Source organism: Rattus rattus, chromosome 3, assembly GCF_011064425.1.
Source record: "Rattus rattus isolate New Zealand chromosome 3, Rrattus_CSIRO_v1, whole genome shotgun sequence".
NCBI classification, from domain to species: Eukaryota; Metazoa; Chordata; class Mammalia; order Rodentia; family Muridae; genus Rattus; species Rattus rattus.
Window position 1 is genome coordinate 55,410,346 of NC_046156.1, and position 13,867 is coordinate 55,424,212.

Consider the following 13,867-nt stretch of genomic DNA (forward strand, 5'->3'; position numbering starts at 1 on the left):
TGTGATGCTCTTTGCACTTGTAAAAATGAACAAATGTTAAACAACAACAACAATAATAGTAATGTGATTTGGTTTGGAGAGGAGGCGTCAGGATTTCTGAGGTGGAACACATATGGAATGCATTTGTGGCTCTGTATTATGCCCTATAAAATGATTGGGCTCAGATGAGAAACATTTGTCAGTGACGTTCCCATTACTGGGTGTGGTGGGGTCTGGTTTGGGCTCTTATTGGAGGGGCTGATTTAGAAGAGGAGATGCTATTGTTAGCTGTGGTGGTGGGGAAGGCTCTGCGGGGAATTCTTATCTTCAGGAACACAGTAACCCGAGATGCTTGAATGGTTGAAACTGTCAGTCTGCCGCACAGAAGGTGCGGTGGAACCAACAGGAAGCGTTAGGCATCCAGGAGGGGCTCTGCAAAAGCCATAGGTCGTGAGAATTTCAGATTTCAAGTCCCCCCTGCACCTCCCAGTGGGGTATAGCGCTTTCTTGCCAGAAATGAGCTATGGAATTTATCAAAGTTGCTGCAGGTTTGGGTAATCTGGGCGGCAACCTATAGTGGGTTCCCTACTCTGGTGGTTGGTCGTGGTGAATTGTTGTTGTTGGGTCCAGTGTATGTATCAATGGAGCCCTGGCCAGGCACTTTTTTGATGATAAAAAAATGGCGGGTGGTATGTGACTCCATAGAGTTTGCTCTGGAAAGGAGGGAGTGGAAGACTTCCCCAGAGGCCTCTGTCCCTGGAGTTTCCAGCTCCCCTGTGGTTTGGCTTCCCCACTTGGGTGGCCTTGGTGGGCTGCTGTTGTTATCCCATTTCCTTGCTTCTATTTTAATCACCATCGCCACCGGTCATTGTTGGATGTTCTCGTGGAAATTCTACAAATATTTAAGGAACGAAATTGAGTTAGAGGTTTATGAAATAGAGAAGTCTGCACATTTAAGGGATTCCAACACACGCAGATGGTTTACAGAGGCCAAATCCTAAGCGCCTTTCTCTTCTGTGACATAGATTTCTTTTTAAGCTTTGTTTGATAAAACTCAGCTTTTGCAGAAGTTGTTACGACTATGGGTAGATAGGAGAGCTTCCTCTGGGAGACTGGAGGGGAGGGCTACCAGGAGAGAACATCTGGGAAAAGGACAACTGCTGGAGGGAACTGTTCAATGAACTATGAAATGGCCACCCTTGCCCTCCAGGAGTTAGACTCATGTGCTCATAGATGCCACTGGTTGAGACACGGTAGTGGTGGATATGTCCATCTAAGGAATGAAGCTCCATGACAGTGCTCTCATCTCAAAAGATGGAGGTTCAGGGTGCTTCTTGGAGAGGGCCCATTGGAATTCTGGGAAGGAAAATGCTGGGTGGTAAGGTTAACAAGGGCAAGGCCTCTCTATATTGGTTGATGGGTTTGCTCTTCTCTGATATTCCCCCTTTGTATTTCTGATACTCCACGGTCAAGCTCAGGTGTTCCAGAGCAGCAGGGAAGCCTTAGTAGAGGTTTGCTGATGGCTGGCTGCCCAAACCCTCCCTCCTCAGTTTAAGCCACTGGCTCTTCAGGCTGCCGCCCTCTTCCTTCTTCCGGAGACAGACTGGTCCATTTCACCACCCCTGGGCATCTCCACGAGTTTGTCCAGCTGCTCAGAGTTGAAATAGGAAAATAAATTAATGTCCTCCTTTATTTCCCCTCCTGATGTCCAATTTTACCCTGAAATATATCTCACATTCTTCCTATAATGCTCACCGCCACCTCCACCACCTTCTTGGGGACCAAATTACATCATAAGCAGCATAGCAGCGTGTTCCCACATTCGCGATTCCCAGTGCCCTGCCCAAGTCTGGGTTTTCTTCCATGTCTGATGCTGAAAGGCTCCCCTACATAGTCAAGTTCAATACGAGTCGACCGGATGCTCACTTTACATACAGATTTAGCGCTTGCAGCCCCCGTAAACGTAGCTTGGGTTACACACAGTAGAATAGCAATGGATCAGTAGAATTGCATTTCTGTTTTGATGACAAATAAAAAAGTAACTGAATAGAAGAAAGAAAAAATATTCGTATAAAAAAGAAGATAGAATATTCTAGGCTACAGAGGTAGACCATGTACTGCTATGGGAGGACCAGAGTGTCACTGCTAGCCAGGATGGACTTGCAGTCAAACGCAGTCTCTCACACCTTCGTTCTAGGAGCTGGGTACCTCACTTGTCAGCTCTGAACCTGAGTCTTCTCTTTTGTAGTTCTTAAGAACTAGATCACGCCAGGGCTCCTTCTGCGGACAGTTTGATTCGTCCGTGTGCTGGCCTTTGGTCACTTTCCAGCTCTGCCCAAAGGCTTGGGGTTGTGGTGATGATGGTTTCATTCTGAGAATTAGCAACTCAGTGAACCTCCGTGGGTCCCGGAAACAGTATAGCATAGTAGACCTGAGCTGCCAGGCAGATGAGAGAGCCACACTCTCCTGCAGGACCAGAATCTACCCTCCCTGGGGACAATGCTGTTGGCTGTGACTAGCTGTCAAGATGGGGATGTCTGCAAGACCCCGGACATGGAGGGAAGCACAGCCATATTCTCATGCTCCTGTAAGGGGTCACTTCCCCCTCTACTCCCTCAGTTCCAGAGTCTTACTGCCGTCCTCTTTAATACCGTCTTGAGCAGTTCTTCGGAAGCTTGAGAACAACACCTCACTGGCCCATCAGATAGCACCTAGGGTCTGGATAGTTGAAATTACAAAACCGGGGTATAGAGAGGCTGAGCTCACCCTGAACATAGGCTCCTGGCAATCTGCTTCCACAGTGTGCTAAATTCATGTGTCATAGCAGAAACTACAAGATCAAAACAGCTCCAACATTAAATATTACTGAGAGTTCTTAAATTTGTTAATGTTGAGTTCATGACCCAATTCCCCTGGTTTATTAAATATTAGTTTTGAGGAGTAGCAGTATGGGTCTGGGCATCATCTCAGGACAAATCAATCATGCGCTTTTAGATTCTCTCTAAACCTGGGAAGACTTACTGTCATACAGGATAATAAATTTCATCAGACTAACAATTCTAAAGAAAGATTAATTTTGGTCCCTGGAGAAGATTAATAGAAGGAAGTCCTTTGCTTCATGATTTTTTTGCTCCTCCAGCCAAGCTGGTTTGTCCTCTGCATCTTCCCTCTCTGTGTAGCTTTCTCCTTCACCTCGGCCAGAATTCAAGCTGCACCCTCTCTCCACAGAAGCACGCCACTGGTACCCTCCCAATCCCATTCCCTCTGGCAATTTTCCATGGATAAGAAACCCAACTGGAAACTCATATACATGTGTGATGGTGAGAACACGTGTTACGGTGAGCAAGCACATGTGTGATGATGAGCAAGCACATGTGTGATGGTGAGCACATGTGTGATGGTGAGCAAGCACATGTGTGATGGTGAGCAAGCACATGTGTGATGGTGAGCAAGCACATGTGTGATGGTGGGCAAGCACATGTGTGATGATGAGCAAGCATGTGATGGTGAGCACATGTGTGATGGTGAGCAAGCACATGTGTGATGGTGAGCAAGCACATATGTGATGGTGAGTACATGTGTGATGGTGAGCAAGCACATATGTGATGGTGAGCACATGTGTGATGGTGAGCAAGCACATGTGTGATGGTGAGCAAGCACATGTGTGATGGTGAGCAAGCACATGTGTGATGGTGAGCAAGCACATGTGTGATGGTGAGTAAGTGCATGTGTGTTGGTGAGCAAGAACATGTGTGATGGTGAGCAAGAACATGTGTGATGGTGAGCAAGTAGATGTGTGTCGGTGAGTACATGTGTGATGGTGAGCAAGCACATGTGTGATGATGGGCAAGCACATATGTGATGGTGAGCACATGTGTGATGGTGAGCAAGCACATGTGTGATGGTGAGCAAGCACATGTGTGATGGTGAGCAAGCACATGTGTGATGGTGAGCACATGTGTGATGGTGAGCAAGCACATGTGTGATGGTGAGTACATGTGTGCTGGTGAGCAAGCACATGTGTGAGGGTGAGCAAGAACATGTGTGATGGTGAGCAAGCACATGTGTGATGGTGGGCAAGCACATGTGTGATGGTGAGCAAGCACATGTGTGATGGTGGGCAAGCACATGTGTGATGGTGAGCAAGCACATATGTGATGGTGAGTACATGTGTGATGGTGAGCAAGCACATGTGTGATGGTGGGTAAGCACATGTGTGATGGTGAGCAAACACATGTGTGATGGTGAGCAAGCACATGTGTGATGGTGAGCACATGTGTGATGGTGAGCAAGCACATGTGTGATGGTGAGCACATGTGTGATGGTGAGCAAGCACATGTGTGATGGTGAGCAAGCACATGTGTGATGGTGAGCAAGCACATGTGTTGGTGAGCACATGTGTGATGGTGAGCAAGCACATGTGTGATGGTGAGCAAGCACATGTGTGATGGTGGGCAAGCACATGTGTGATGGTGAGCAAGCATGTGTGATGGTGAGCACATGTGTGATGGTGAGCAAGCACATGTGTGATGGTGAGTACATGTGTGATGGTGAGCAAGAACATGTGTGATGGTGAGCAGAACATGTGTGATGGTGAAGCAAGCACATATGTGATGGTGGGCAAACACATGTGTGATGGTGAGCAAGCACATGTGTGATGGTGGGCAAGCACATATGTGATGGTGAGCACATGTGTGATGGTGAGCAAGCACATGTGTGATGGTGAGCAAATGCATGTGTGATGGTGAGTAAGCACATGTGTGATGGTGGGTAAGCACATGTGTGATGGTGAGCAAACACATGTGTGATGGTGAGCAAGCACATGTGTGATGGTGAGCACATGTGTGATGGTGAGCAAGCACATGTGTGATGGTGAGCACATGTGTGATGGTGAGCAAGCACATGTGTGATGGTGGGCAAGCACATGTGTGATGGTGGGCAAGCACATGTGTGATGGTGAGCAAGCACATGTGTGATGGTGAGCACATGTGTGATGGTGAGCAAGCACATGTGTGATGGTGAGCACATGTGTGATGGTGAGCAAGCACATGTGTGATGGTGAGCAAGCACATGTGTGATGGTGGGCAAGCACATGTGTGATGGTGAGCAAGCACATGTGTGATGGTGGGCAAGCACATATGTGATGGTGAGCACATGTGTGATGGTGAGCAAGCACATGTGTGATGGTGAGCAAGCACATGTGTGATGATGGCAAGCACATATGTGATGGTGAGCAAGCACATGTGTGATGATGGGCAAGCACATATGTGATGGTGAGCACATGTGTGATGGTGAGCAAGCACATGTGTGATGGTGAGCAAGCACATGTGTGATGGTGAGCAAGCACATGTGTGATGGTGAGCAAGCACATATGTGATGGTGAGCACATGTGTGATGGTGAGCAAGCACATGTGTGATGGTGAGCAAGCACATGTGTGATCATGAGCAAGCACATGAGCAAGCAGCACGTGTGTGATGGTGAGCAAGCACATGTGTGATGGTGAGCAAGCACATGTGTGATGGTGGGCAAGCACATGTGTGATGGTGAGCAAGCACATGTGTGATGGTGAGCAAGCACATATGTGATGGTGAGCACATGTGTGATGGTGAGCAAGCACATGTGTGATGTGATATGTGATGGTGAGCAAGCACATGTGTGATGATGGGCAAGCACATATGTGATGGTGAGCACATGTGTGATGGTGAGCAAGCACATGTGTGATGGTGAGCAAGCACATATGTGATGGTGAGTACATGTGTGATGGTGAGCAAGCACATATGTGATGGTGAGCACATGTGTGATGGTGAGCAAGCACATGTGTGATGGTGAGCAAACACATGTGTGATGGTGAGCAAGCACATGTGTGATGGTGAGCAAGCACATGTGTGATGGTGAGTACATGTGTGATGGTGAGCAAGCACATGTGTGATGGTGAGCAAGAACATGTGTGATGGTGAGCAAGCACATGTGTGATGGTGAGCAAGCACATGTGTGATGGTGGGCAAGCACATATGTGATGGTGAGCACATGTGTGATGGTGAGCAAGCACATGTGTGATGGTGAGCAAGCACATGTGTGATGATGGGCAAGCACATATGTGACGGTGAGCACATGTGTGATGGTGAGCAAGCACATGTGTGATGATGAGCAAGCACATGTGTGATGGTGAGCAAGCACATATGTGATCGTGAGCACATGTGTGATTGTGAGCAAGCACATGTGTGATGGTGGGCAAGCACATGTGTGATGGTGAGCAAGCACATGTGTGATGATGAGCACATGTGTGATGGTGAGCAAGCACATGTGTGATGATGAGCAAGCACATGTGTGATGGTGGGCAAGCACATATGTGATGATGAGCAAGCACATATGTGATGGTGAGCACATGTGTGATGGTGAGCAAGCACATGTGTGATAGTGAGCACATGTGTGATGGTGAGCAAGCACATGTGTGATGGTGAGAACACGTGTTATGGTGAGCAAGATTCTCAAATCCTGTGGCACATTGCACACTCAGTCTTCAAATGAGGGTTTCTACAATTAAGGGACCACTTAGCTCTCCGTGTTTTAGATAGCTCCAGGTGTGAAATTTGCATAAGCATCTCTTCTCTGGAAGAACGAGGTTACAGATTTAGGGCCTTTTTGGTTGTTAGAGCTGTAATGTTAACATGGAAGTCGCATTTCTACCCCTGTCTAGAAGTTTGGTACTCTCTGGTACAGATGATAAATATTATATCTATTCTGAAGGGACACATTCACATGCATTTTGCTTCTCACCGTTCTTTAAGCCTCCATGAATCCTAAGGTTGTGACACCATGGTCTGAAACCTGTTATTTGATTGACCACGTGAAGGAGCCTTACTTTTGTAGGGCAAAGTAGTCCACAAAGGCCATTTCTTGAGGTTAGTCTAAGACAAAAGCTCAGTCTTGCCAGTTCCTCTTTTGTTTGTTTTTTTGTTTTTTTTTTGTTTTTTTTTTTTTTTTTGTTTTTGTTTGTTTGTTTGAGTTTTCCTCTCCCCACCACATCCCTTTGAGCATTTGGCTTTGACCAGGCAGAGAGTTGTTCCTGGTGCCTTTTGCTCTCCTGAGGAGTCCTGCTCTTCCTGTGTGCTCCATGAGGTCAGGGCACCAGAAGAAAGTGGATGACACATCTGAGTTGAGATATTAAGGAGGGTTTCACAAGGGCACCATTTATAAAGATGTGTTCAAAAATTGAAGGGAAACTGACAAGGGATGTTGGAACCTTTGTGGAGACAGCAATAGAAGGTAGTCCCTGTGTACCCCACGTCCAGAAGAAACAGAGGAAGGAGGGATCACTACCAAGCTGAGGGGCTGAGGGTCACAGTAAAACCTAGGAGAGTCCCACACAGGAGATGTGATGTAGCAAAATGTAGCTTCTTCCAGCCCCAAGGCCAGCAGGGAAGAATCACTTCTTTCTTCTTGTGCTTGTCTCTCTGCCTGTATCTCCCACAGGCCAGACCCAGTCAGAGCCAACAGGCCTGGCCAGAGCAGGAGGGAGGGACCTTGCTACAGAGGTCAGAGTGTCAGGAACTGGCGGGGGAATTGGTGATCTTCCTATTGGTGTTTGTTTATTGTAAATTTCCACTTGGCCAGACTGGACCTTTTATCTTTTGTGAGTGAGGCCAGAGCCTGGAGAACAGTTAGAGAATTATTTACACCTATTATATTTTAAACTAGACAGTACCTCAGCAGCTCGGCAGTGATGCAATCGATACTCAATGTTCTCACCATGAACTTAACCAAGTGGTAATATTTTGTTAGATTTAGTTCAAATATTTATTTAAGGAAATAAAGTGTTAACAGTTTAGCTGCAACCATTTCCCCTAATCCTAACCTCCTCCCTCATAGCCATTTTCCCCCTGAAGTGTCACCTTTTCATAACATTGTCATATATTTATAGATAACACACAGTAGGTATGCTTATGTTTAAATTGTTACTGGAATCCCATTTTTTTTTTTGCAACTTGGCTTTCTTTAAACTTAACTATGTATTTTTGAGATTTATTCATGTTAATAAGTCTCCTGTAGCTCATTCATTGTATTGTTTTCTGTATGTAGAACATGTGTCATGTACATGTTACATACATGACACAGGGGGTGTGTACATATGTGTGTAGGTAAGGACTTGACATCGGGTATTGTCCCCGTCATTCTCTACCTTGGCTTGTAACCAGGTTCCTCACTGAACCAGGAGCTGACTGATGTGTCTGGCTAGAGAGCCCAGGAATCTTTGGGTATAGTATAAGCCACCACACGTGGCTTTTCTCATGGGTGCTGGAGATCTGAGTTCAAGGCCCACACCGATTAGCTCTGAGCAACAGCAACTCACTCTGCTTTCACGCATGCGTGTGTTGATGGACTTTTCAGTGGCTCCAGGTCTCTTCATCTCTCTCTCTTGACTCCTCCTCTCTTCCTCTCCTCTTCCCTTCTGAATTCCCCTATCATTGTTACAGATTCTGGTTTAAGCATCCTCAGGTCTGATTATATCACTTCTGAGATTTGCACCCAGAAGTGGACCATCCAGCACTGAGGATGCTGCTTTATCTCCTAGATTGGTTGTACCAGTTTACAAAGTCTGCCTAAGCCAGGCACCTCTGAAGGCCTTTTTGTGTCTACCCCAAAGGGAGTAGAACCTCAAAGGTGTTGATGCTGGGGTCCAGGGAGGCTGTAGAGGATTTCTGTCCAGTGTCACTGAGACTGCAAGGACAGAGAGTACCACTTTTTTGTCTAGGCGAAGTGTTCCATTTCACCTTTCCTCTGGTGGCATATCATGGTATCCATGCTGAATCCACCCAGCGCTGCTACACAAAGAGGTGAAGAGACTTGCCTGCCCCAGCTCCCTGCAGGGCTGAGGCCGACAAGCCAGCTGGTGCCGTGTGCCAAGCGGCTTGGCAGTGAGCAGTTCAGCTGGTTCCTGGGGCGGGAGATAGCAGTGAGCGATCACAGAAGCGAGCATCCTCAGAGCTCTTTTATTTTACAAAAATAGTCTTTGCAGAAAGCAGTGAAGCTTCCTGCCAACAGTAAACAAAGCAAGAGAGGCGAGGGTGTGGTGTGTGAGCTTCGGAGAGTGTCAGGAGTTCACCAGGGACTGGTCACCTGTGACATCGTGCTCCAGATTTCCTCTGTGCGCACAAACAGTTCAGTTGTTTGTAAGAGACAGAGCACAACGTTATGAATTCTAAACTAGGGTCTTGGTAAACTGTCTCTGCTTTGGTGACTCTGAGGGAGATACACGAAGCTCGGGGTGCCCAGAAGGGCACTGCCAGTGTCTCATCAAGGGCTGGTTGCTGTGAATTCAGTGTTGAAGGAGAGTGAGGGTGGAGATAAAGAAGAAGGTGCTAGAGATGTCCCAAACCTATGAGCCGATGTGTTGAGAAGTATAGTATGTATATGTGCACAAAAGGAGGGAGATGGGTAGTCAGAAGCTTGGTAGCCAGTGGTGTAAAAGATGAGAAAAAATAGGGACGATGTTGGGGAGGTGGCTTTGGAAATGGTCTCATAGACTCCATTAGATGCTCAGTCCCTAGACAAAACCAATTACTAGCTGCTACTGGTCAGCGTAGGATGGGGCGGAGGGTGTACTGTCAGGAAGGAAGCATGGTGCATAACGCCATGTTCTCTCCCCTGCCTTTCACATGGGGATGAATTTAACTGACAAGTGGCTAGAACGATCCAGCATTTTGCTTCATGTACCTCTTGAGCATCAACGTTTCTCGTAGAAGATGTCAGGCACGTAGAATCAGCATCTTGAATAAAATGTTAAAGGGAGCAAGGTCCTTCCTCACCCTCAGGAACAGGAGCTGGGGATCAACAAACTGTCTCCATGAGTCACAGAAAATAAGAGAGAAAGAAAGGGGCCTTTGGAAACCTACAGCAGGGGACAGAGCCAGCTTACAGAGGGGCAGTTCCCCCTAGAATCCAATCAGAGAAGGGCCCTTGCATTCAGCACCAAAGTCAGGGACATAGTCCAACAACCCTAGCTTTCCAGGATAACCCGATTCTGGGTTGGGAGGTCACTGTGGGGAGGTTGAGTCTCCAGAAAACATTGAAGAGGAACAGAAGAAGGACTCTTGAGAAGCTAGGTTGAGCACATCGACAGTCACATTTCTAGTTTCCTCATGGGGTGGCCTGCTTACTCTCATTTTATAGAGGACATATCCAACAGCGGGAGAGTGTTAGCCATTTCTCAAAGTTTCCCAGTCAGCCTAAGGTGGAGCCTCTATTCTTTAATGGCTAGCTCTGAGGAAGTGAGGGCAGTGGTGAGTGTCCGTTCCCAGGCTGGCTGTGTGACGAAGGGCTTTGCTTCTGGTCCAGTTTCTTGTCTATCACCTCCATCCAGGGAGCTAGGCAAGGGAGGCCAGCATCTGCCATGACAACCTGGACTGTTTCGTGTTCTTGTTGGAGCACTGTGGGTGAGAGCGCTGAGTGAGGATGGCCATGCCTTTCTGAGAACTTACACCTGTGGGACTGTCACGCACATGTGTGTTTTCAGTTTTTTGCTGTTGTTATACATACACAGGGGAAAGCTTATCATAAATAAATAGCCAATTAATTATATCTAAGAAATACCCGTGTAATGCCCACTTGGATGAGCAAAGAGACCAGTTAGTTTCTCCAGAACCTTCTCTCATGCCCACTCCTCTATCTCCAAAGGGTAAGCTTCCTTAAAGTCAAGATTTTTTTTTTAAATTTTATTAAAGACAACGACAACAGCAATAAGTTTCTAATGCTACGATCTGTTTTCCTTTCCTCGTTTGACCTTGAACTCAGCCACATGGCATTTTCCTTTCTATCAGTTTTCTTCCTCATGTTGTCAAGTACAGTTTACCTATTTACATGTTGGCATGGTGTTTTACTGCACTTGGAGCCCACAACTTATTTGTAGATTTTCCAGTTCATGGGCATTTGGGTTCTCTACAGTTTTGGCTGTGAACATAAAGCCACTGTGAGCACTCTGTCGGTCTCTTGGTGATCGTATGCATGCATTTCTGCTGCATAAATTCTGGGTTATAGGATAATACCCAATGCCAAACTATTTTCCAGAGAGGCCGTATCAATTTGTATCGGGGGCATGTGAGAGAGCCTGTCGTAGCAAATACCATTATTTTTTGGGAAAGGTGATACTAGCCATCTTCTGAAGGGTTTGATATTTTCACTTCCTTACACAAATGAGGTTGAACAATTTTTCCTACTTATTGGCCATTTAGGTAACTTGCCCAGATCTGGCTTCTTTAACAGAAACATTTCACATCAGAGAATTTATTCTCTCATCAGTGAAATTCACAGTATGGGCTTTGTGTGTCTAGCTTCTTTAATTCATTGAAACTGACTTATAATGTGTGTATACCAGAAGTTCTCAAAAATTTTTTATTGCTAAATTGTATTTAATTATATGAGTATATCATGTCTGTTTTTCTTGTTGACAAAATACTTTTAGGCCACTGTGAAGATGGCTTCTTTTTTATATTCTTGTATAAATCTTGCATAGATACACATTTTCATTTCGCTTGAGGAAATGCCTAGACGTGTTTGTCAGAAATCAGCAGCCTTTGTTTCACGGTAGGCTGACAATCTAGTCCTCTCTCTAGGAGACCCTCAGGTCTTACTTGTTACACAGCCTTGACTCGCCAGCCTTTTCATTTGAGGCATTTTGGAGGCTGTGGCAGTGTCTTGTGATTTTACCTTTACTGCTTTGATGACTGTTGGTCCTGAGTTCCTATATTTACTGGTTCCTTACATATAATCATTCACTAAGTATACGCTAACAGCTTTGCCCACTTAAAGTAAACTGGATTGTCTTTATACTATTATTTTATAAGGTCATTGAAATTAATATGTCCTTTGACATATATTGCGACTCTTTTATTCCAGTATGCTTCATGCTTTTTAAAAAAATTAGTCACTTAGAATCTAACGTGTTTGTTGAAATATACTTACATTTAATTTATTATTTTGAAAATTCATAGATGTATATATGTCCCCCACTCCCTTCTTCCATATATGCTGGGCCTGCCCTAATATATCGTCTTTCCAACTTCATGTTCTCTCTTTCTTTCCCCCTCCCTCCCATATGCACACAAGTATGGGGGTGGAGGGTGTGGTGGTGGGGAGAGGTCCGTGGGGGATGGGAAACCTGTCAGTGATCATGTGATCCCCTTTCCCCCCAGCAAACCATCAACTGCCAGTAGCTCCTTGGGTAAAGATAGGGCCTTGGGAGCACTGGCTCCCTCCGTGCTAGGATTTTAAATCAGCTTGATCGTGTGCAGGTAACCACAGTTGCTGTGAGTCACGTGTGCTACAACCATGCCCTCTTCAGAGGAGAGAACTTCACAGCATTCTTTCCAGTCTACCAACTCTTACAGTCTTTCTGCCTCCTCTTCTGCAGTGTTCCCTGAGCTTTGGGGTGAGGGGTGGGGTTCTCACAGATGTCTCACCCATGACCGAGTCCTCACAGTTGCTTTTTCTTGGCACTTTGAAAAGCTAAGTGTCCCTGCATTGACCACTACCCACAGCAAGAAGGTTCTCGGATCAAGTGTGAGAGCAACACAAATTTGTGGCTTTCACCTCCCCGTTGATGAGCACAGGTTTTAGGTATTGTTAAAATTCTCCATTTTTGTCTCAGATGGGGACACTGTTGCATGAGTAGATTGCAAAGACCTTCTAGTGTCTTTTGGATGCTTTATAGTTTTATTTTTGACATTTAGGTATATGATCTACCTACAATTAACTTTAATTATGGGGTTGACTTTCTTTCCATGTATACGGTAGGCACCCTTTCTAGTCTCTCGCCTTAGATTTTCCCTCCCTCACATGACAGCTTTGATGTGCTGGCAAAACACCAATGGATCATATGACACAGGCTTGTTTTTTTGTCTCCATTTACTGCTTTGATCTATTGGTCCATATTTATGGCTCAACTGGGGGTGGAGAGTTTTCTTCATGGTCACTGGGTGGCCATAGGCCGGGCCTTCTACACCTCATGGAGGCATGCCTGGAAGGTGGCACAAGACAGGACAGCCAAATTTCCTGAATGGGAGATCTGAGAAGGCAGAAACCACAGGGCAACATAGTTTCCAAATCAGAGTGACACATTGTTATGTCTGTCCTACTCTATTGTCTCACAGACAAACCTAAAAACAGCAGGGGAGCTGTCTATACAAGGATGTGTAAGCCAGGAAGTTGGAGTCATTCTGGAACATTCTGGAATGTTGGTATTATGGTATATCTTTCATTTATTAATAATTCACATTCCAGACCCGTGTGCAGTGCCACCCAGATCCCTGAAAGATGTGACCATGTTATGTGACAGCTCAGAATCTTTCCTTCAAGCCAGCTCCCCAGTTTCAGCCGCCCTTTCTCAAGCACAGCTGTAAGTACAATTCTTCTCAATTTGTGGACCATGAAACTAAGGGCAGAAGTTATTTGTCCCTTGTAAACCTAATGTGCAGCCGAGACATAGATGCGAGATTACTAAAATAGATACTTCTGTTTCAAGAGACAGAGACCCAGGCTTATGTAAACTTATTGGCTTACAGATTCTGAAACCCAGCCAGACAAACATAATTCTTGTTCAGAAGTCAGCCCATCCCCGCCCAAAGACATTCCCTGAAGTTCCTGCCCCTGCTGAAGCATCCTTTCTCCTTGAGGGAAGGTATCACGTGTTTGCAGTGAAAGGTTTGGTTTTCTAGACTGTTTCTGCTTGTAGAAGTTTGGGGTTTTAAAGGTCTCTGCTCATTTTATACAGTCTGTCACACTTGCTAAGTGTTGGCTGCAGTTTGATGATAGCAGCAGTCTGGGAGTGGTTGAGGGACAATGACCTTTTAAAGCTCTTATCATTTTACTTTTTTTAGATGTGGCACCAGAGAT